The 24,105-nt window shown below is 42.2% G+C and overlaps 1 long non-coding RNA gene across 2 annotated transcripts in view; it reads left to right on the top strand.

Moving 5' to 3' along the window:
- LOC138715617 (uncharacterized) overlaps positions 1–23,850 on the top strand; it is a 511,884-nt gene extending 488,034 nt beyond the window's left edge. For both annotated transcript variants that reach the window (XR_011336512.1, XR_011336513.1), the window contains 2 exons: positions 20,837–20,991; positions 21,556–23,850. This is a non-coding gene — a long non-coding RNA (uncharacterized lncRNA). The remainder of the gene's footprint in view (positions 1–20,836; positions 20,992–21,555) is intronic.
- Positions 23,851–24,105: the final 255 nt, after the last annotated feature.

The following is a 24,105-nucleotide window of genomic DNA, read 5'->3' on the forward strand; positions in this document are numbered from 1 at the left end:
AGAAAAATTTCTTTTCTGGAAGGTCAAAATGCCCAATTTTTTTAATTTTGCCGGTCTCTCCTGTCCAAACGCACAGGGATAGAAAGTTGTCCTTACACCAGAGATAGAGTTTGAGGAGCTGAATTCAACGCACTCTTCGGCTTTATTGTCACTTCAAGCACTGAGGAATAATAGCGGCTAGAATGTCGGCAGAATAGTGGTTCTTTTTTGGAAGGTCAAAATGCCCGATTTTTTAAATTTTGCCGGTCTCTCCTGTCCAAACGCACGGGGAAAGAAAGTTGTCCTTTACACCAGAGATAGAGTTTGAGGAGCTGAATTCAACGCACTCTTCGGCTTTATTGTCACTTCAAGCACTGAGGAATTATGGCGGCTAGAACGTCGGCAGAATAGTGGGTAAAACCCTTCCCATTTTTTTTTCGAAAATCAACTTGAGTTCGCGATTCCCGGTTTGAGGCTATCGTGTAACAAGTAAGTCAAGGGGGAATACAGGACCGTATCCCGTTCCTCGGTAGGGTCATTATTCCCGGAATTAGAGACCGAAATATCATAGGTACCGGAAAAAAAAGTGTAGAAAAAAGTGCGGCGGATTTGCTGGATTTTCACGCTGGTTATTACTGAGGACACCTGGATGCTACAGCTAAAAGGGTGGGCCCCTGTTTCGCTTCGTTCTCCTTGTGTAGAAAAATTTTCTTTTGGAAGGTCAAAATGCCCGATTTTTTTAACTTCGCCGGTCTCTCCTGTCCAAACGAACGGGGATAGAAAATTGTCCCTTACACCAGAGATAGAGATTGAGGTGCGGAATTCAACGCACTCTTCGGCTTTATTGTCACTTCAAGCACTGAGGAATTATGGCGGCTAGAATGTTGGCAGAATAGTGCCATTTTTTTTTCGAAAATCAACTTGTGTTCGCGATTCCCGGTTTGAGGCTATCGTGTAACATGTAAGTCAAGGGGGAATACAGGACCGTATCCCGTTCCTCGGTAGGGTCATTATTCCCAGAACTAGAGACCGAAATACCATAGGTACCGGAAAAAAAAGTGTAGAAAAAAGTGCGGCGGATTTGCTGGATTTTCACGCTGGTTATTACTGAGGATACCTGGATGCTACAGCTAAAAGGGCGGGCCCCTGGTTCGCTTCGATCTCCTTGTGTAGAAATATTTCTTTTTTGGAAGGTCAAAATTCCCGATTTTTTTAATTTTGCCGGTCTCTCCTGTCCAAACGCACGGGGATAGAAAGTTGTCCTTTACACCAGAGATAGAGTTTGAGGAGCTGAATTCAACGCACTCTTCGGCTTTATTGTCACTTCAAGCACAGAGGAATTATGGCGGCTAGAATGTTGGCAGAATAGTGCCATTTTTTTTTTCGAAAATCAACTTGTGTTCGCGATTCACGGTTTGAGGCTATAGTGTAATAAGTAAGTCAAGGGGGAATACAGGACCGTATCCCGTTCCTCGGTAGGGTCATTATTCTCGGAATTAGAGACCGAAATACCATAGGTACCGGAAAAAAAAGTGTAGAAAAAAGTGCGGCGGATTTGCTGGATTTTCACGCTGGTTATTACTGAGGACACCTGGATGCTACAGCTAAAAGTGCGGGCCCCTGGTTCGCTTCGTTCTCCTTGTGTAGAAAAATTTTCTTTTGGAAGGCCAAATGCCCGATTTTTTTAATTTTGTCGGTCTCTCCTGTCCAAACGCACGGGGATAGAAAGTTGTCCTTTACACCAGAGATAGAGTTTGAGGAGCTGAATTCAACGCACTTTTCGGCTTTATTGTCACTTCAAGCACTGAGGAATTATGGCGGCTAGAATGTCGGCAGAATAGTGGTTTAAACCCTTCCCATTTTTTTTTCGAAAATCAACTTGTGTTCGCGATTCCCGGTTTGAGGCTATCGTGTAACAAGTAAGTCAAGGGGGAATACAGGACCGTATCCCGTTCCTCGGTAGAGTCATTATTCCCGGAATTAGAGACCGAAATACCATAGGTACCGGAAAAAAAAGTGTAGAAAAAAGTGCGGCGGATTTGCTGGATTTTCACGCTGGTTATTACTGAGGATACCTGGATGCTACAGCTAAAAGGGCGGGCCCCTGGTTCGCTTCGTTCTCCTTGTGTAGAAAAATTTCTTTTTTGGAAGGTCAAAATGCCCGATTTTTGATAATTTGCCGGTCTCTACTGTCCAAACGCACGGGGATAGAAAGTTGTCCTTTACACCAGAGATAGAGTTTGATGAGCTGAATTCAACGCATTCTTCGGCTTTATTGTCACTTCAAGCACTGAGGAATTATGGCGGTTAGAATGTCGGCAGAATAGTGGTTTAAACCCTTCCCATTTTTTTTTTCGAAAATCAACTTGTGTTCGCGATTCCCGGTTTGAGGCTATCGTGTAACAAGTAAGTCAAGGGGGAATACAGGACCGTATCCCGTTCCTTGGTAGTGTCATTATTCCCGGAATTAGAGACCGAAATACCATAGGTACCGGGAAGAAAAGTGTAGAAAAAAGTGCGGCGGAGGTGCTGGACTTTCACGGTGGTTATTACTGAGGATACCTGGATGCTACAGTTAAAAGGGCGGGCCCCAGTTTCGCTTCGTTCTCCTTGTGTAGAAAAATTTCTTTTTTGGAAGGTCAAAATGCCCGATTTTTTAAATTTTGCCGGTCTCGCCTGTCCAAACGCCCGGGGATAGAAAGTTGTCCTTTACACCAGAGATAGAGTTTGAGGAGCTGAATTCAACGCACTCTTCGGCTTTATTCTCACTTGAAGCACTGAGGAATTATGGCGGCTAGAATGACGGCAGAATAGTGTCCCATTTTAAAACCTTCCCAATTTTTTTTTTTTCGAAAATCAACTTGTGTTCGCGATTCCCGGTTTGAGGCTATCGTGTAACAAGTGAGTCGGGGGGGAATACAGGAATACTGTTAAAAGGGCAGTCCCCTGGTTCGCTTTGTTCTCTTTGTGTAGAAAAAGTTCTTTTTTGGAAGGTCAAAATGCCCGATTTTTTTAATTTTGCCGGTCTCTCCTGTCCAAACGCTCGGGAATAGAAAGTTGTCCTTTACACCAGATATAGGGTATGAGGAGCTGAATTCAACGCACTCCTCGGCTTTATTCTCACTTGAAGAACAGAGGAATTATGGCGGCAAGAATGTCGGCAGAATAGTGGTGTTTTCCATTTTTTTTTCGAAAATCAACTTATGTTCGCAATTCCCGGTTTGAGGCTATCGTCTAACAGGTAAAACAAGGGGGAATACAGGACCGTATCCCGTTCCTCGGTAGGGTCATTATTTCCGGAATTATAGACCGAAATGCCATAGGTACCGGAAAAGCAAGTGTAGAAAAAAGAGCGGCGGTTCGCTTCGTTCTCCTTGTGTAGAAAAATTTCTTTTTAGGAAGGTCAAAATGCCCGATTTTTGAAATTTTGCCGGTCTCTCCTTTCCAAACGCACGGGGATAGAAAGTTGTCCTTTACACCAGAGATAGAGTTTGAGGAGCTGAATTCAACGCACTCTTCGGCTTTATTGTCACTTCACGCACTGAGGAATTATGGCGGCTAGAATGTCGGCAGAATAGTGGTTCTTTTTTGGAAGGTCAAAATGCCCGATTTTTGAAAACTTGCCGGTCTCTCCTGTCCAAACGCACGGGGATAGAAAGTTGTCCTTTACACCGGAGATAGAGTTTGAGGAGCTGAATTCAACGCACTCTTCGGCTTAATTTTCCCTTCTAACACTGAGGAATTATGGCGGCTAGAATGTCCCATTTTTTTTTCGAAAATCAACTTGTGTTCGCGATTCCCGGTTTGAGGCTGTCGTGTAACAAGTAAGTCAAAGGGGAATACAGGACCGTATCCCGTTCCTCGGTAGGGTCATTATTCCCGGAATTAGAAACCGAAATACCATAGGTACCGGAAAAAAAAGTGTAGAAAAAAGTGCGGCGGATTTGCTGGATTTTCACGCTGGTTATTACTGAGGACAACTGGATGCTACAGCTAAAAGGGCGGGCCCCTGGTTCGCTTCGTTCTCCTTGTGTAGAAAAATTTCTTTTCTGGAAGGTCAAAATGCCCAATTTTTTTAATTTTGCCGGTCTCTCCTGTCCAAACGCACAGGGATAGAAAGTTGTCCTTTACACCAGAGATAGAGTTTGAGGAGCTGAATTCAACGCACTCTTCGGCTTTATTGTCACTTCAAGCACAGAGGAATTATGGCGGCTAGAATGTTGGCAGAATAGTGCCATTTTTTTTTTCGAAAATCAACTTGTGTTCGCGATTCACGGTTTGAGGCTATAGTGTAATAAGTAAGTCAAGGGGGAATACAGGACCGTATCCCGTTCCTCGGTAGGGTCATTATTCTCGGAATTAGAGACCGAAATACCATAGGTACCGGAAAAAAAAGTGTAGAAAAAAGTGCGGCGGATTTGCTGGATTTTCACGCTGGTTATTACTGAGGACACCTGGATGCTACAGCTAAAAGTGCGGGCCCCTGGTTCGCTTCGTTCTCCTTGTGTAGAAAAATTTTCTTTTGGAAGGCCAAATGCCCGATTTTTTTAATTTTGTCGGTCTCTCCTGTCCAAACGCACGGGGATAGAAAGTTGTCCTTTACACCAGAGATAGAGTTTGAGGAGCTGAATTCAACGCACTTTTCGGCTTTATTGTCACTTCAAGCACTGAGGAATTATGGCGGCTAGAATGTCGGCAGAATAGTGGTTTAAACCCTTCCCATTTTTTTTTCGAAAATCAACTTGTGTTCGCGATTCCCGGTTTGAGGCTATCGTGTAACAAGTAAGTCAAGGGGGAATACAGGACCGTATCCCGTTCCTCGGTAGAGTCATTATTCCCGGAATTAGAGACCGAAATACCATAGGTACCGGAAAAAAAAGTGTAGAAAAAAGTGCGGCGGATTTGCTGGATTTTCACGCTGGTTATTACTGAGGATACCTGGATGCTACAGCTAAAAGGGCGGGCCCCTGGTTCGCTTCGTTCTCCTTGTGTAGAAAAATTTCTTTTTTGGAAGGTCAAAATGCCCGATTTTTGATAATTTGCCGGTCTCTACTGTCCAAACGCACGGGGATAGAAAGTTGTCCTTTACACCAGAGATAGAGTTTGATGAGCTGAATTCAACGCATTCTTCGGCTTTATTGTCACTTCAAGCACTGAGGAATTATGGCGGTTAGAATGTCGGCAGAATAGTGGTTTAAACCCTTCCCATTTTTTTTTTCGAAAATCAACTTGTGTTCGCGATTCCCGGTTTGAGGCTATCGTGTAACAAGTAAGTCAAGGGGGAATACAGGACCGTATCCCGTTCCTTGGTAGTGTCATTATTCCCGGAATTAGAGACCGAAATACCATAGGTACCGGGAAGAAAAGTGTAGAAAAAAGTGCGGCGGAGGTGCTGGACTTTCACGGTGGTTATTACTGAGGATACCTGGATGCTACAGTTAAAAGGGCGGGCCCCAGTTTCGCTTCGTTCTCCTTGTGTAGAAAAATTTCTTTTTTGGAAGGTCAAAATGCCCGATTTTTTAAATTTTGCCGGTCTCGCCTGTCCAAACGCCCGGGGATAGAAAGTTGTCCTTTACACCAGAGATAGAGTTTGAGGAGCTGAATTCAACGCACTCTTCGGCTTTATTCTCACTTGAAGCACTGAGGAATTATGGCGGCTAGAATGACGGCAGAATAGTGTCCCATTTTAAAACCTTCCCAATTTTTTTTTTTTCGAAAATCAACTTGTGTTCGCGATTCCCGGTTTGAGGCTATCGTGTAACAAGTGAGTCGGGGGGGAATACAGGAATACTGTTAAAAGGGCAGTCCCCTGGTTCGCTTTGTTCTCTTTGTGTAGAAAAAGTTCTTTTTTGGAAGGTCAAAATGCCCGATTTTTTTAATTTTGCCGGTCTCTCCTGTCCAAACGCTCGGGAATAGAAAGTTGTCCTTTACACCAGATATAGGGTATGAGGAGCTGAATTCAACGCACTCCTCGGCTTTATTCTCACTTGAAGAACAGAGGAATTATGGCGGCAAGAATGTCGGCAGAATAGTGGTGTTTTCCATTTTTTTTTCGAAAATCAACTTATGTTCGCAATTCCCGGTTTGAGGCTATCGTCTAACAGGTAAAACAAGGGGGAATACAGGACCGTATCCCGTTCCTCGGTAGGGTCATTATTTCCGGAATTATAGACCGAAATGCCATAGGTACCGGAAAAGCAAGTGTAGAAAAAAGAGCGGCGGTTCGCTTCGTTCTCCTTGTGTAGAAAAATTTCTTTTTAGGAAGGTCAAAATGCCCGATTTTTGAAATTTTGCCGGTCTCTCCTTTCCAAACGCACGGGGATAGAAAGTTGTCCTTTACACCAGAGATAGAGTTTGAGGAGCTGAATTCAACGCACTCTTCGGCTTTATTGTCACTTCACGCACTGAGGAATTATGGCGGCTAGAATGTCGGCAGAATAGTGGTTCTTTTTTGGAAGGTCAAAATGCCCGATTTTTGAAAACTTGCCGGTCTCTCCTGTCCAAACGCACGGGGATAGAAAGTTGTCCTTTACACCGGAGATAGAGTTTGAGGAGCTGAATTCAACGCACTCTTCGGCTTAATTTTCCCTTCTAACACTGAGGAATTATGGCGGCTAGAATGTCCCATTTTTTTTTCGAAAATCAACTTGTGTTCGCGATTCCCGGTTTGAGGCTGTCGTGTAACAAGTAAGTCAAAGGGGAATACAGGACCGTATCCCGTTCCTCGGTAGGGTCATTATTCCCGGAATTAGAAACCGAAATACCATAGGTACCGGAAAAAAAAGTGTAGAAAAAAGTGCGGCGGATTTGCTGGATTTTCACGCTGGTTATTACTGAGGACAACTGGATGCTACAGCTAAAAGGGCGGGCCCCTGGTTCGCTTCGTTCTCCTTGTGTAGAAAAATTTCTTTTCTGGAAGGTCAAAATGCCCAATTTTTTTAATTTTGCCGGTCTCTCCTGTCCAAACGCACAGGGATAGAAAGTTGTCCTTTACACCAGAGATAGAGTTTGAGGAGCTGAATTCAACGCACTCTTCGGCTTTATTGTCACTTCAAGCACAGAGGAATTATGGCGGCTAGAATGTTGGCAGAATAGTGCCATTTTTTTTTTCGAAAATCAACTTGTGTTCGCGATTCACGGTTTGAGGCTATAGTGTAATAAGTAAGTCAAGGGGGAATACAGGACCGTATCCCGTTCCTCGGTAGGGTCATTATTCTCGGAATTAGAGACCGAAATACCATAGGTACCGGAAAAAAAAGTGTAGAAAAAAGTGCGGCGGATTTGCTGGATTTTCACGCTGGTTATTACTGAGGACACCTGGATGCTACAGCTAAAAGTGCGGGCCCCTGGTTCGCTTCGTTCTCCTTGTGTAGAAAAATTTTCTTTTGGAAGGCCAAATGCCCGATTTTTTTAATTTTGTCGGTCTCTCCTGTCCAAACGCACGGGGATAGAAAGTTGTCCTTTACACCAGAGATAGAGTTTGAGGAGCTGAATTCAACGCACTTTTCGGCTTTATTGTCACTTCAAGCACTGAGGAATTATGGCGGCTAGAATGTCGGCAGAATAGTGGTTTAAACCCTTCCCATTTTTTTTTCGAAAATCAACTTGTGTTCGCGATTCCCGGTTTGAGGCTATCGTGTAACAAGTAAGTCAAGGGGGAATACAGGACCGTATCCCGTTCCTCGGTAGAGTCATTATTCCCGGAATTAGAGACCGAAATACCATAGGTACCGGAAAAAAAAGTGTAGAAAAAAGTGCGGCGGATTTGCTGGATTTTCACGCTGGTTATTACTGAGGATACCTGGATGCTACAGCTAAAAGGGCGGGCCCCTGGTTCGCTTCGTTCTCCTTGTGTAGAAAAATTTCTTTTTTGGAAGGTCAAAATGCCCGATTTTTGATAATTTGCCGGTCTCTACTGTCCAAACGCACGGGGATAGAAAGTTGTCCTTTACACCAGAGATAGAGTTTGAGGAGCTGAATTCAACGCACTCTTCGGCTTTATTGTCACTTCAAGCACAGAGGAATTATGGCGGCTAGAATGTTGGCAGAATAGTGCCATTTTTTTTTCGAAAATCAACTTGTGTTCGCGATTCACGGTTTGAGGCTATAGTGTAACAAGTAAGTCAAGGGGGAATACAGGACCGTATCCCGTTCCTCGGTAGGGTCATTATTCTCGGAATTAGAGACCGAAATACCATAGGTACCGGAAAAAAAAGTGTAGAAAAAAGTGCGGCGGATTTGCTGGATTTTCACGCTGGTTATTACTGAGGACACCTGGATGCTACAGCTAAAAGTGCGGGCCCCTGGTTCGCTTCGTTCTCCTTGTGTAGAAAAATTTTCTTTTGGAAGGCCAAATGCCCGATTTTTTTAATTTTGTCGGTCTCTCCTGTCCAAACGCACGGGGATAGAAAGTTGTCCTTTACACCAGAGATAGAGTTTGAGGAGCTGAATTCAACGCACTCTTCGGCTTTATTGTCACTTCAAGCACTGAGGAATTATGGCGGCTAGAATGTCGGCAGAATAGTGGTTTAAACCCTTCCCATTTTTTTTTCGAAAATCAACTTGTGTTCGCGATTCCCGGTTTGAGGCTATCGTGTAACAAGTAAGTCAAGGAGGAATACAGGACCGTATCCCGTTCCTCGGTAGAGTCATTATTCCCGGAATTAGAGACCGAAATACCATAGGTACCGGAAAAAAAAGTGTAGAAAAAAGTGCGGCGGATTTGCTGGATTTTCACGCTGGTTATTACTGAGGATACCAGGATGCTACAGCTAAAAGGGCGGGCCCCTGGTTCGCTTCGTTCTCCTTGTGTAGAAAAATTTCTTTTTTGGAAGGTCAAAATGCCCGATTTTTGATAATTTGCCGGTCTCTACTGTCCAAACGCACGGGGATAGAAAGTTGTCCTTTACACCAGAGATAGAGTTTGATGAGCTGAATTCAACGCATTCTTCGGCTTTATTGTCACTTCAAGCACTGAGGAATTATGGCGGTTAGAATGTCGGCAGAATAGTGGTTTAAACCCTTCCCATTTTTTTTTTCGAAAATCAACTTGTGTTCGCGATTCCCGGTTTGAGGCTATCGTGTAACAAGTAAGTCAAGGGGGAATACAGGACCGTATCCCGTTCCTTGGTAGTGTCATTATTCCCGGAATTAGAGACCGAAATACCATAGGTACCGGGAAGAAAAGTGTAGAAAAAAGTGCGGCGGAGGTGCTGGACTTTCACGGTGGTTATTACTGAGGATACCTGGATGCTACAGTTAAAAGGGCGGGCCCCAGTTTCGCTTCGTTCTCCTTGTGTAGAAAAATTTCTTTTTTGGAAGGTCAAAATGCCCGATTTTTTAAATTTTGCCGGTCTCGCCTGTCCAAACGCCCGGGGATAGAAAGTTGTCCTTTACACCAGAGATAGAGTTTGAGGAGCTGAATTCAACGCACTCTTCGGCTTTATTCTCACTTGAAGCACTGAGGAATTATGGCGGCTAGAATGACGGCAGAATAGTGTCCCATTTTAAAACCTTCCCAATTTTTTTTTTTTCGAAAATCAACTTGTGTTCGCGATTCCCGGTTTGAGGCTATCGTGTAACAAGTGAGTCGGGGGGGAATACAGGAATACTGTTAAAAGGGCAGTCCCCTGGTTCGCTTTGTTCTCTTTGTGTAGAAAAAGTTCTTTTTTGGAAGGTCAAAATGCCCGATTTTTTTAATTTTGCCGGTCTCTCCTGTCCAAACGCTCGGGAATAGAAAGTTGTCCTTTACACCAGATATAGGGTATGAGGAGCTGAATTCAACGCACTCCTCGGCTTTATTCTCACTTGAAGAACAGAGGAATTATGGCGGCAAGAATGTCGGCAGAATAGTGGTGTTTTCCATTTTTTTTTCGAAAATCAACTTATGTTCGCAATTCCCGGTTTGAGGCTATCGTCTAACAGGTAAAACAAGGGGGAATACAGGACCGTATCCCGTTCCTCGGTAGGGTCATTATTTCCGGAATTATAGACCGAAATGCCATAGGTACCGGGAAAGCAAGTGTAGAAAAAAGAGCGGCGGTTCGCTTCGTTCTCCTTGTGTAGAAAAATTTCTTTTTAGGAAGGTCAAAATGCCCGATTTTTGAAATTTTGCCGGTCTCTCCTTTCCAACCGCACGGGGATAGAAAGTTGTCCTTTACACCAGAGATAGAGTTTGAGGAGCTGAATTCAACGCACTCTTCGGCTTTATTGTCACTTCAAGCACTGAGGAATTATGGCGGCTAGAATGTCGAAAATCAACTTGTGTTCGCGATTCCCGGTTTGAGGCTATCGTGTAACAAGTAAGTCAAGGGGGAATACAGGACCGTATCCCGTTCCTCGGTAGGGTCATTATTCCCGGAATTACAGACCGAAATACCATAGGTACCGGAAAAAAAAGAGTAGAAAAAAGTGCGGCGGATTTGCTGGATTTTCACGCTTGTTATTACTGAGGATACCTGGATGCTACAGCTAAAAGGGCGGGCCCGTGGTTCGCTTCCTTCTCCTTGTGTAGAAAAATTTCTTTTTTGGAAGGTGAAAATGCCCTATTTTTGAAATTTTGCCGGCCTCTCCTGTCCAAACGCACGGGGATAGAAAGTTGTCCTTTACACCAGAGATAGAGTTTGAGGAGCTGAATTCAACGCAGTCTTCGGCTTTATTGTCACTTCAAGCACTGAATCTTCCCATTTTTTTTTCGAAAATCAACTTGTGTTCGCGATTCCCGGTTTGAGGCTATCGTGTAACAAGTAAGTCAAGGGGGAATACAGGACCGTATCCCGTTCCTCGGTAGGGTCATTATTCCCGGAAATAGAGACCGAAATACCGTAGGTACCGGAAAAAAAAGTGTAGAAAAAAGTGCGGCGGATTTGCTGGATTTTCACGCTGGTTATTACTGAGGATACCTGGATGCTACAGCTAAAAGGGCGGGCCCCTGGTTCGCTTCGTTCTCCTTGCGTAGAAAAATTTCTTTTTTGGAAGGTCAAAATGCCCGATTTTTTATATTTTGCCGGTCTCTCCTGTCCAAACGCACGGGGATAGAAAGTTGTCCTTAACACCAGAGATAGAGTTTGAGGAGCTGAATTCAACGCACACTTCGGCTTTATTGTCACTTCACGCACTGAGGAATTATGGCGGCTAGAATGTCGGCAGAATAGTGGTTCTTTTTTGGAAGGTCAAAATGCCCGATTTTTGAAAACTTGCCGGTCTCTCCTGTCCAAACGCACGGGGATAGAAAGTTGTCCTTTACACCGGAGATAGAGTTTGAGGAGCTGAATTCAACGCACTCTTCGGCTTAATTTTCCCTTCTAACACTGAGGAATTATGGCGGCTAGAATGTCCCATTTTTTTTTCGAAAATCAACTTGTGTTTGCGATTCCCGGTTTGAGGCTGTCGTGTAACAAGTAAGTCAAAGGGGAATACAGGACCGTATCCCGTTCCTCGGTAGGGTCATTATTCCCGGAATTAGAGACCGAAATACCATAGGTACCGGAAAAAAAAGTGTAGAAAAAAGTGCGGCGGATTTGCTGGATTTTCACGCTGGTTATTACTGAGGACAACTGGATGCTACAGCTAAATGGGCGGGCCCCTGGTTCGCATCGTTCTCCTTGTGTAGAAAAATTTCTTTTCTGGAAGGTCAAAATGCCCAATTTTTTTAATTTTGCCGGTCTCTCCTGTCCAAACGCACAGGGATAGAAAGTTGTCCTTTACACCAGAGATAGAGTTTGAGGAGCTGAACTCAATGCACTCTTCGGCTTTATTGTCACTTCAAGCACTGAGGAATTGTGGCGGCTACAATGTCGGCAGAATAGTGGTTCTTTTTTGGAAGGTCAAAATGCAGGATTTTTGAAATTTTGCCGGTCTCTCCTGTCCAAACGCACGGGGATAGAAAGTTGTCCTTTACACCAGAGATAGAGTTTGAGGAGCTGAATTCAACGCACTCTTCGGCTTTATTGTCACTTCAAGCACTAAGGAATTATGGCGGCTAGAATGCCGGCAGAATAGTGGTTTAAACCCTTCCCATTTTTTTTTCGAAAATCAACTTGTGTTCGCGATTCCCGGTTTGAGGCTATCGTGTAACAAGTAAGTCAAGGGGGAATACAGGACCGTATCCCGTTCCTCGGTAGGGTCATTATTCCCGGAATTAGAGACCGAAATACCATAGGTACGGGAAAAAAAAAGTGTAGAAAAAAGTGCGGCGGATTTGCTGGGTTTTCACGGTGGATATTACAGAGCATACCTGGATGCTACAGCTAAAAGGGCGGGCCCCTGGTTCGCTTCGATCTCCTTGTGTAGAAAAATTTCTTTTTTGGATGGTCAAAATGCCCGATTTTTGAAATTTTGCTGGTCTCTCCTGTCCAAACGCACGGGGATAGAAAGTTGTCCTTTACACCAGAGATAGAGTTTGAGGAGCTGAATTCAACGCACTCTTCGGCTTTATTGTCAGTTCAAGCACTGAGGAATTATGGCGGCTAGAATGTCGGCAGAATATTTTATTTTTCGAAAATCAACTTGAGTTCGCGATTCCCGGTTTGAGGCTATCGTGTAACAAGTAAGTCAAGGGGGAATACAGGATCGTATCCCGTTCCTCGGTAGGTTCATTATTCCCGGAATTAAAGGCCGAAATACCATAGGTACCGGAAAAAATTGTAGAAAAAAGTGCGGCGGATTTGCTGGATTTTCACGCTGGTTATTACTGAGGATACCTGAATGCTACAGCTAAAAGGGCGGGCCCCTGGTTCGCTTCGTTCTCCTTGTGTAGAAAAATTTTTTTTAGGAAGGTCAAAATGCCCGATTTTTGAAAATTTGCCGGTCTCTCCTGTCCAAACGCACGGGGATAGAAAGTTGTCCTTTACACCAGAGATAGAGTTTGAGGAGCTGAATTCAACGCACTCTTCGGCTTTATTGTCCCTTCAAGCACTGAGGAAGTATGGCGGCTAGTATGTCGGCAGAAAGTGGTTTTTTTTTTTCGAAAATCAACTTGTGTTCGCGATTCCCGGTTTGAGGCTATCGTGTAACAAGTAAGTCAAGGGGGAATACAGGACCGTATCCCGTACCTCGGTAGGGTCATTATTCCCGGAATTAGAGACCGAAATACCATAGGTACCGGAAAAAAAAGTGTAGAAAAAAGTGCGGCGGATTTGCTGGATTTTCACGCTGGTTATTACTTAGGATACCTGGATGCTACAGCTAAAAGGGCGGGCCCCTGGTTCGCTTCGTTCTCCTTGTGTAGAAAAATTTCTTTTTTGGGAGGTCAAAATGCCCGATTTTTTAAATTTTGCCGGTCTCTCCTGTCCAAACGCACGGGGATAGAAAGTTGTCCTTTACACCAGAGATAGAGTTTGAGGAGCTGAATTCAACGCACTCTTCGGCTTTATTGTCACTTCAAGCACTGAGGAATAATAGCGGCTAGAATGTCGGCAGAATAGTGGTTCTTTTTTGGAAGGTCAAAATGCCCGATTTTTTAAATTTTGCCGGTCTCTCCTGTCCAAACGCACGGGGAAAGAAAGTTGTCCTTTACACCAGAGATAGAGTTTGAGGAGCTGAATTCAACGCACTCTTCGGCTTTATTGTCACTTCAAGCACTGAGGAATTATGGCGGCTAGAACGTCGGCAGAATAGTGGGTAAAACCCTTCCCATTTTTTTTTCGAAAATCAACTTGAGTTCGCGATTCCCGGTTTGAGGCTATCGTGTAACAAGTAAGTCAAGGGGGAATACAGGACCGTATCCCGTTCCTCGGTAGGGTCATTATTCCCGGAAATAGAGACCGAAATAACATAGGTACCGGAAAAAAAAGTGTAGAAAAAAGTGCGGCGGATTTGCTGGATTTTCACGCTGGTTATTACTGAGGACACCTGGATGCTACAGTTAAAAGGGTGGGCCCCTGTTTCGCTTCGTTCTCCTTGTGTAGAAAAATTTTCTTTTGGAAGGTCAAAATGCCCGATTTTTTTAACTTCGCCGGTCTCTCCTGACCAAACGCACGGGGATAGAAAGTTGTCCCTTACACCAGAGATAGAGATTGAGGTGCTGAATTCAACGCACTCTTCGGCTTTATTGTCACTTCAAGCACTGAGGAATTATGGCGGCTAGAATGTTGGCAGAATAGTGCCATTTTTTTTTTCGAAAATCAACTTGTGTTCGCGATTCCCGGTTTGAGGCTATCGTGTAACATGTAAGTCAAGGGGGAATACAGGACCGTATCCCGTTCCTCGGTAGGGTCATTATTCCCAGAACTAGAGACCGAAATACCATAGGTACCGGAAAAAAAAGTGTAGAAAAAAGTGCGGCGGATTTGCTGGATTTTCACGCTGGTTATTACTGAGGATACCTGGATGCTACAGCTAAAAGGGCGGGCCCCTGGTTCGCTTCGATCTCCTTGTGTAGAAATATTTCTTTTTTGGAAGGTCAAAATTCCCGATTTTTTTAATTTTGCCGGTCTCTCCTGTCCAAACGCACGGGGATAGAAAGTTGTCCTTTACACCAGAGATAGAGTTTGAGGAGCTGAATTCAACGCACTCTTCGGCTTTATTGTCACTTCAAGCACAGAGGAATTATGGCGGCTAGAATGTTGGCAGAATAGTGCCATTTTTTTTTCGAAAATCAACTTGTGTTCGCGATTCACGGTTTGAGGCTATAGTGTAACAAGTAAGTCAAGGGGGAATACAGGACCGTATCCCGTTCCTCGGTAGGGTCATTATTCTCGGAATTAGAGACCGAAATACCATAGGTACCGGAAAAAAAAAAGTAGAAAAAAGTGCGGCGGATTTGCTGGATTTTCACGCTGGTTATTACTGAGGACACCTGGATGCTACAGCTAAAAGTGCGGGCCCCTGGTTCGCTTCGTTCTCCTTGTGTAGAAAAATTTTCTTTTGGAAGGCCAAATGCCCGATTTTTTTAATTTTGTCGGTCTCTCCTGTCCAAACGCACGGGGATAGAAAGTTGTCCTTTACACCAGAGATAGAGTTTGAGGAGCTGAATTCAACGCACTCTTCGGCTTTATTGTCACTTCAAGCACTGAGGAATTATGGCGGCTAGAATGTCGGCAGAATAGTGGTTTAAACCCTTCCCATTTTTTTTTCGAAAATCAACTTGTGTTCGCGATTCCCGGTTTGAGGCTATCGTGTAACAAGTAAGTCAAGGGGGAATACAGGACCGTATCCCGTTCCTCGGTAGGGTCATTATTCCCGGAATTACAGACCGAAATACCATAGGTACCGGAAAAAAAAGAGTAGAAAAAAGTGCGGCGGATTTGCTGGATTTTCACGCTGGTTATTACTGAGGATACCTGGATGCTACAGCTAAAAGGGCGGGCCCCTGGTTCGCTTCCTTCTCCTTGTGTAGAAAAATTTCTTTTTTGGAAGGTGAAAATGCCCGATTTTTGAAATTTTGCCGGTCTCTCCTGTCCAAAAGCACGGGGATAGAAAGTTGTCCTTTACACCAGAGATAGAGTTTGAGGAGCTGAATTCAACGCACTCTTCGGCTTTATTGTCACTTCAAGCACTGAGGAATTATGGAGGCTAGAATGTCGGCAGAATAGTGGTTTAAATCCTTCCCTTTTTTTTTTTTTTTTTTTCGAAAATCAACTTGTGTTCGCGATTCCCGGTTTGAGGCTATCGTGTAACAAGTAAGTCAAGGGGGAATACAGGACCGTATCCCGTTCCTCGGTAGGGTCATTATTCCCGGAATTAGAGACCGAAATACCGTAGGTACCGGAAAAAAAAGTGTAGAAAAAAGTGCTGCGGATTTGCTGGATTTTCACGCTAGTTATTACTGAGGATACCTGGATGCTACAGCTAAAAGGGCGGGCCCCTGGTTCGCTTCGTTCTCCTTGAGTAGAAAAATTTCTTTTTTGGAAGGTCAAAATGCCCGATTTTTGAAATTTTGCCGGTCTCTCCTGTCCAAACGCACGGGGATAGAAAGTTGTCCTTTACACCAGAGATAGAGTTTGAGGAGCTGAATTCAACGCACTCTTCGGCTTTATTGTCACTTCAAGCACTGAGGAATTATGGCGGCTAGAATGTTGGCAGAATAGTGCCATTTTTTTTTTTCGAAAATCAACTTGTGTTCGCGATTCCCGGTTTGAGGCTTTCGTGTAACAAGTAAGGCAAGGGGGAATACAGGACCGTATCCCGTTCCTCGGTAGGTTCAATTTCCCGGAACTAGAGACCGAAATACCATAGGTACCGGAATAAAAAGTGTAGAAAAAAGTGCGGCGGATTTGCTCTATTTTCACACTGGTTATTACTGAGGATACCTGGATGCTACAGCTAAAAGGGCGGGCCCCTGGTTCGCTTCGTTCTCCTTGTGTAGAAAAATTTCTTTTTTGGAAGGTCAAAATGCCCGATTTTTGAAATTTTGCCGGTCTCTCCTGTCCAAACGCACGGGGATAGAAAGTTGTCCTTTACACCAGAGATAGAGTTTGAGGAGCTGAATTCAACGCACTCTTCGGCTTTATTGTCACTTCAAGCACTGAGGAATTATGGCGGCTAGAATGTTGGCAGAATAGTGCCATTTTTTTTTCGAAAATCAACTTGTGTTCGCGATTCCCGGTTTGAGGCTATCGTGTAACAAGTAAGTCAAGGGGGAATGCAGGACCGTATCCCGTTCCTCGGTAGGGTCATTATTCCCGGAATTAGAGACCGAAATACCATAGGTACCGGAAAAAAAAGTGTAGAAAAAAGTGCGGCGGATTTGCTGGATTTTCACGCTGGTTATTACTGAGGATACCTGGATGCTACAGTTAAAAGGGCGGGCCCCAGTTTCGCTTCGTTCTCCTTGTGTAGAAAAATTTCTTTTTTGGAAGGTCAAAATGCCCGATTTTTTTAATTTTGCCGGTCTCGCCTGTCCAAACGCCCGGGGATAGAACGTTGTCCTTTACACCAGAGATAGAGTTTGAGGAGCTGAATTCAACGCACTCTTCGGCTTTATTCTCACTTGAAGCACTGAGGAATTATGGCGGCTAGAATGTCGGCAGAATAGTGTCCATTTTAAACCCTTCCCATTTTTTTTTTTTTTCGAAAATCAACTTGTGTTCGCGATTCCCGGTTTGAGGCTATCGTGTAACAAGTGAGTCGGGGGGGAATACAGGAATACTGTTAAAAGGGCAGTCCCCTGGTTCGCTTTGTTCTCTTTGTGTAGAAAAAGTTCTTTTTTGGACGGTCAAAATGCCCGATTTTTTTAATTTTGCCGGTCTCTCCTGTCCAAACGCTCGGGAATAGAAAGTTGTCCTTTACACCAGATATAGAGTGTGAGGAGCTGAATTCAACGCACTCTTCGGCTTTATTCTCACTTGAAGAACTGAGGAATTATGGCGGCAAGAATGTCGGCAGAATAGTGGTATTTTCCATTTTTTTTTCGAAAATCAACTTATGTTCGCAATTCCCGGTTTGAGTCTATCGTCTAACAAGTAAGACAAGGGGGAATACAGGACCGTATCCCGTTCCTCGGTAGGGTCATTATTCCCGGAATTACAGACCGAAATACCATAGGTACCGGGAAAAAAAGAGTAGAAAAAAGTGCGGCGGATTTGCTGGATTTTCACGCTGGTTATTACTGAGGATACCTTGATGCTACAGCCAAAAGAGCGGGCCCCTGGTTCGCTTCGTTCTCCTTGTGTAGAAAAATTTCTTTTTTGGAAGGTCAAAATGCCCGATTTTTGAAATTTTGCCGGTCTCTCCTGTCCAAACGCACGGGGATAGAAAGTTGTCCTTTACACCAGAGATAGAGTTTGAGGAGCTGAATTCAACGCACCCTTCGACTTAATTGTCACTTCAAGCACTGAGGAATTATGGCGGCTAGAATGTCGGCAGAATATTTTATTTTTCGAAAATCAACTTGTGTTCGCGATTCCCGGTTTGAGGCTATCGTGTAACAAGTAAGTCAAGGGGGAATACAGGACCGTATCCCGTTCCTCGGTAGGGTCATTATTCCCGGAATTAGAGACCGAAATACCATAGGTACCGGAAAAAAAAGTGTAGAAAAAAATGCGGCGGATTTGCTGGATTTTCACGGTAGTTATTACAGAGCATACCTGGATGCTACAGCTAAAATGGAGGGCCCCTGGTTCGCTTCGTTCTCCTTGTGTAGAAAAATTTCTTTTTTAGGAGGGTCAAAATGCCCGATTTTTGAAATTTTGCCGGTCTCTCCTGTCCAAACGCACGGGGATAGAAAGTTGTCCTTTACACCAGAGATAGAGTTTGAGGAGCTGAATTCAACGCACTCTTCGGCTTTATTGTCAGTTCAAGCACTGAGGAATTATGGCGGCTAGAATGTCGGCAGAATAGTGGTTCAAACCCTTCCCATTTTTTTTTCGAAAATCAACTTGTGTTCGCGATTCCCGGTTTGAGGCTATCGTGTAACAAGTAAGTGAAGGGGGAATACAGGATCGTATCCCGTTCCTCGGTAGGGTCATTATTCCCGGAATTAGAGACCGAAATACCATAGGTACCGGAAAAAAAAGTGTAGAAAAAAGTGCGGCGGATTTGCTGAATTTTCACGGTAGTTATTACAGAGCATACCTGGATGCTACAGCTAAAAGGGCGGGCCCCTGGTTCGCTTCGTTCTCCTTGTGTAGAAAAATTTCTTTTTTGGAGGGTCAAAATGCCCGATTTTTTAAATTTTGCCGGTCTCTCCTGTCCAAACGCACGGGGATAGAAAGTTGTCCTTTACACCAGAGATAGAGTTTGAGGAGCTGAATTCAACGCACTCTTCGGCTTTATTGTCACTTCAAGCACTGAGGAATAATGGCGGCTAGAATGTCAACTTGAGTTCGCGATTCCCGGTTTGAGGCTATCGTGTAACAAGAAAGTGAAGGGGGAATACAGGATCGTATCCCGTTCCTCGGTAGGTTCATTATTCCCGGAATTAGAGGCCGAAATACCATAGGTACCGGAAAAAAAAGTGTAGAAAAAAGTGCGGCGGATTTGCTGGATTTTCACGCTGGTTATTACTGAGGATACCTGAATGCTACAGCTAAAAGGGCGGGCCCCTGGTTCGCTTCGTTCTCCTTGTGTAGAAAAATTTCTTTTTTGGGAGGTCAAAATGCCCGATTTTTGAAATTTTGCCGGTCTATCTTGTCCAAACGCACGGGGATAGAAAGTTGTCCTTTACACTAGAGATAGAGTTTGAGGAGCTGAATTCAACGCACTCTTCGGCTTTATTGTCACTTCAAGCACTGATTAATTATGGAGGCTAGAATGTCGGCATTTTTTTTTCGAAAATCAACTTGGGTTCGCGATTCCCGGTTTGAGGCTATCGTTTAACAAGTAAGGCAAGGGGGAATACAGGACGGCATCCCGTTCCTTGGTAGCGCCATTTTTTCCGGAGTTATTGGCAATATCGATTAACGGAATGTGTACTTTTATTCCCCCTTGACTTACTTCGGATACAATAACATCAAAATGGCAATCTCAAACACAAACTGATTATCAAGAAAAAATTCTTCTATTGCTACAACATTCTCGCCTCCATATCTCCGCCTTATGTGTATATAGAACAAAGTTGATAAATGCGGCGAATAGGTCTCGACGAACTGTATGAGTAGTGTAAAATGCAACCTTGTGTCCCCTGGCATATGGACGGTAGGGGCCGTGAAATTTAAAAAACGTGGTAATTTTTGCCTTCCAAAACAGAATTTTCTCTACACAAGTAGAACGTAGGTGCTCACAGACCCGTCCTTTTCACTGTAGCAACAACGCATGTTTACTAATATTTACGAATAAAATCCAGCAAATCCCTAGCACTTTTTTGTAGTGTTGTGATCTTGAGCTGGCCATTGTTTCTTCCCTTGCAGTGAGGGAATTCTTCTTGACAATGATTGTTGTTTGCCATTAGGTGCAATTGTCAGTAAAAAAAAGTGGCCGCACTCGTGAACAGCGAATATTTTCTAAGTCCACTACGGGTCACAGCGATGTTGCACGATGCGTGTGCTTTTGGATGCAGTTCCAGAACAATGAAATCATTCTATTATATGTGTCTCTTAGACCAGTGATAGAGTGCTCGCTTAGTGATTCGAAGGTTGTGAGTTCGGGCCCATTTAATGTTTTCATTTTATTTTTTAATCGTTCTTTAGCAATATTAATACGACATTATTGAAATTATCATTTTTATTCTGTTATCATTCTTTATCGATATGAATAATATTCAAGTTATATATATTTTATCGCTCTTTTAGCGATATAATATTCAAGTTATAATTTGTTATATTTTGGTATCGTTCTTTAGCGACATGAATAATATTCAAATTACCATTTGTATTCTGTTATCGTTCGTTTGCAATATATCTAATATTCAAATTATCATTGTATTCTATTATCGTTCGTTAACGATATAAATAATATTCAAATTATCATTTGTATTCTGTTATCGTTCGTTACCGATATAAATAATATTGAAATTATCTTCGAAATTTTGGCAATTAGTGTTGTTTTTGCCTCATCTCGAATCTCCTTTGTTGTAGTTTTTAAAAAATATATAATTTGTACTTTGTGTACCTTATACCATCTGCAGCGTCTCTTTCTTCTATTTCACATTTTCTGACACTTATTATCATTGCGACGGACAAAATGTAGATTTGAAATTGGGCAAAAGACTTCATTTAGTTACCAAGTCCAAGTTCAAAATTGTGGTATGTTCGAAACTGAGACTATTATTTTGAATTGAATGTAATTATTTAATTCCATGATTATAGTTATATATTCTAATGTGGGATGTGTTTGGAATGTTTGATTTTCCAGTTATGAATATTTTTCCTTTGGCATTCTTCATTTGCTTTGTCTTGTTCATGTATTTCATGATGTCTTTGTTGCATTGTTGATTTGAAACATAGAGATATTAGAGCCATAACATTGCTTATGTTTGCAGGCTGATTCCTCGGGTAGATGGTAGTATGTCGCTGGATTGCCTGACAGTGATGTTTCGTTCATGTCGCATACTGGTGTGATCAAATTTGCAGCACTGTCCTCGTGACATGCTACAGCTGGACACGTAACAAGTTGCAATGTGAGGAGAAGGCAAGAGTGAGTGGTTTAGTTAAATAATACAAGTTAATTTCATGAAGTGTATTAAACATCTTAATTGCAGTATAGATACGAGTATGTGTAATATGTATAAAGGAATAGAGGAAAAATAATTCTTAACAATAAGAGGAGACATACTGTAAACTGCATAAAAGCTAATTTCATTGTCAATGATTTTCAGTATCCATCAAGTTACAAGTGTTAATAGGAGGCTCACAGTATAAAATGTTGACGTCATTAGGATTAGTATTTCGTAAAGAGGTGTTGAAGGAATAGATGATGGAGATGCAATGTGTTATGAATAACCTTCAAAATAGTGACTATATCATTACGTGAGTGGTGTTATAAGTATATTAAGGAATGTAGAAACAGGATATATTTAAGTCTATTTTAACAAAAGAATGTTTGTATAATGTTGATATTTTTTTAAATGTACAGTAGATTTCAATATAAATGTTTGACTATGCCTGTATACTTTGTATTTTATGACAATAAAGTTTAAGCGGAAGGAATATACTTTTGATTGTATCTTTCAACATTCTAAGTGTATTATGCATTTTACAGAGACCCCAGAAATGACCAGGACCAAGAGGAGAACCGTCAGCCGCTAGGTGCCCTGGGTATTGCATCCACTTGCACCGAACAGTGAGGTCTGATACCGCTAGTCATGGCCCCACTCGCCGTCCTGGACCCACCGCAGGATGTGCCTACGAGTTTTGTCCCATGCAAATAGTGTGCGACGCCAGCAGATGGAAAAGAGAGCAGCAAATCGCTGAAGCCCTTTTGAATATGTATGATGAGTAAAGATAGCGAAAAGCCGATAGTGGATTGTAATCCAGTGTAATACCACAATCTAGTGATTATGTATAGTCATGAAGCTTGAGTTGTGAGGGTGCTAGGAACAGTAGACTGTGCTGGTAGTATTTCCCATTGTCTGTAATGAGGCGATATTAGCGATCCTAGTGGCTAGCAACTATCTATGGACGCATATTTACTACGTATTGAGCTTCGTGACTATATACTAGACTGTGGTAATACTAAATGTCATTGATTTTCTTATATCTATATACATATATACATAATTTGAATTGGTAATGGAAATTATGGGAAAATGGCTGAACGGATTTTAATAAATGACCCCTCATTTTGAAGCTTGGAACTCAAAGTTTTTCAGAAAAATAGTAGTTTTCAGTGAAATGTCACATTTTCAGCATAATTTTCCTATTTTCCAAAATCCATCTGTCGTCAGTTTTGAGAACTAGCTAATTGCTTTTCAGAATAAAACATAACACACACTACAGTAAACAATATTACACGAAGACCATGATCTGCAAGAATGCTGACATATTTAGAGCTCAATTAAATTGGTTATTAAAAACTTAACTTACTAAAAATAATTTACAGGTTCGATTCTGTGGTGTGTAATTTTCTGGGTACAGTTGTGTATTGGATATTAAAAACTACAAAACTTGAGGTGGTTTGATGACATTATTACCATTAGAAATGAAATATTATTATAGCTAATGCCATGATGTAACTTTTTCATTAATTATACATATTAATGCTATATTAATGATATGAAAGTGAAATGTTTTGGGGTTATATAAGTAGATGTAGAGAATATCTTAAATTAGACCTTCATTTCTATAATTTACTTAGTGGCGGCTATTAAGTAATATATATAACTACAAAACTTACTTAAGATAATATTCTTATAAAAAATCAAATATTTTTATACTTAATAATCAAGTGGGGTTGGGTCTTTTTCATATACTTAATGGCGGTGTGATGTAGATATTTATATGCGTCATTCTCTTCAATATTGACTCTAGAGAGCGTAAAAAATTACAGTGCCTAAGGAAAGAGCAAAAGATATTACTTAGTGATAAAATAAGAGATCTACAAAATGTTATAGTTTCCCGATAATTTCTGCAAGATCTCTTAGCAAGATAAAATGATTTTGCCCTCTACATTTCAAGCTCTACATGCAGCAGCCATACCAATTGTTCGAAAGCATAGCAAACCTGACTTTTTTTAACTTTCACTTAGAATCCACAATAACATGAAATAGCTATTTCTTTACCCCCACATAAAAACCCACTGATCATCCTGACATTGTTACTTGCATTTTCGAGTTGAAACTCAAAAACTGAAAGTGTATAGATTAAAAAAAAAGTATTTGGATAAAAAAAAAACATTCAGAAGGAGTATGTTTCATTATTATGGAAGCAAATAACTTTCAAAATGGCTGGTATTCTTCATTGGAAATAAATCTGGAAAATTTTTATTCGAACGTCTAATGAACTTAGTATGCAGCATTTGCTGCACAAGCCACTAGTGTCTCCATAATATCATTTTTTTTTTGTTATAATTGAGGCGGAAACTCTTCACCCAATGCCATGACCAAACCATGAACAAACCTACAATATTATGCCATTAACAACCCTATAAATGATAAATCATAAACTAGGTCGCGAAATAAGCCTTAAGTAATAGAACCGTGTTTTGGTTGCAACCAAAGTTGGACATAGAGACCAGATGCCTCTTAACATTCGACAGTCAATAGTCAGTCGGTGAGACAGTTAAGTAATTGAACCGTTACTAGCAAGATGTCATCAATTCGACAAGAAGGCTTTATCCTCCCCTAAGGAAGAAACTTGGACTTTAATTCGATGGAATCAGGAGAAGAGTTCTCGCCTCCCAATGGCAGACGCCATTGGCAGAGACCAATTATATTTTGTAAGTAGAATCACATTAGTCATTTTACAACTTTAATAAATGATATTGCTATGAATTTGACTTCAATCACTAAAGTGAAGACTTCAAAATTACGAATACCTTCACTACATTTGCAAGTAGGAAATCCCACCTTAATCCTTAATAGTTCTATTTTTTAGAATAGTGGTGTCAGAATCCTGATAGCATAACATAGAGCATAATTGGGGAATAATCAGGTATGATGAATACAGTAATCTCCCGTCGAATTTCCATCTGCCTTGTCCGAAGTAAGTTAATGAGGAATAGGTACAACACCGCATCCGCTCCTCGATAAGGCCATTATTTCAGGAGATTAGAGACTGAAATATTTTATGTGGGGGAAAAAAATAAGTCTAC

The sequence above is a fragment of the Periplaneta americana genome, chromosome 15 (genome assembly GCF_040183065.1).
Source record: "Periplaneta americana isolate PAMFEO1 chromosome 15, P.americana_PAMFEO1_priV1, whole genome shotgun sequence".
NCBI classification, from domain to species: domain Eukaryota; kingdom Metazoa; phylum Arthropoda; class Insecta; order Blattodea; family Blattidae; genus Periplaneta; species Periplaneta americana.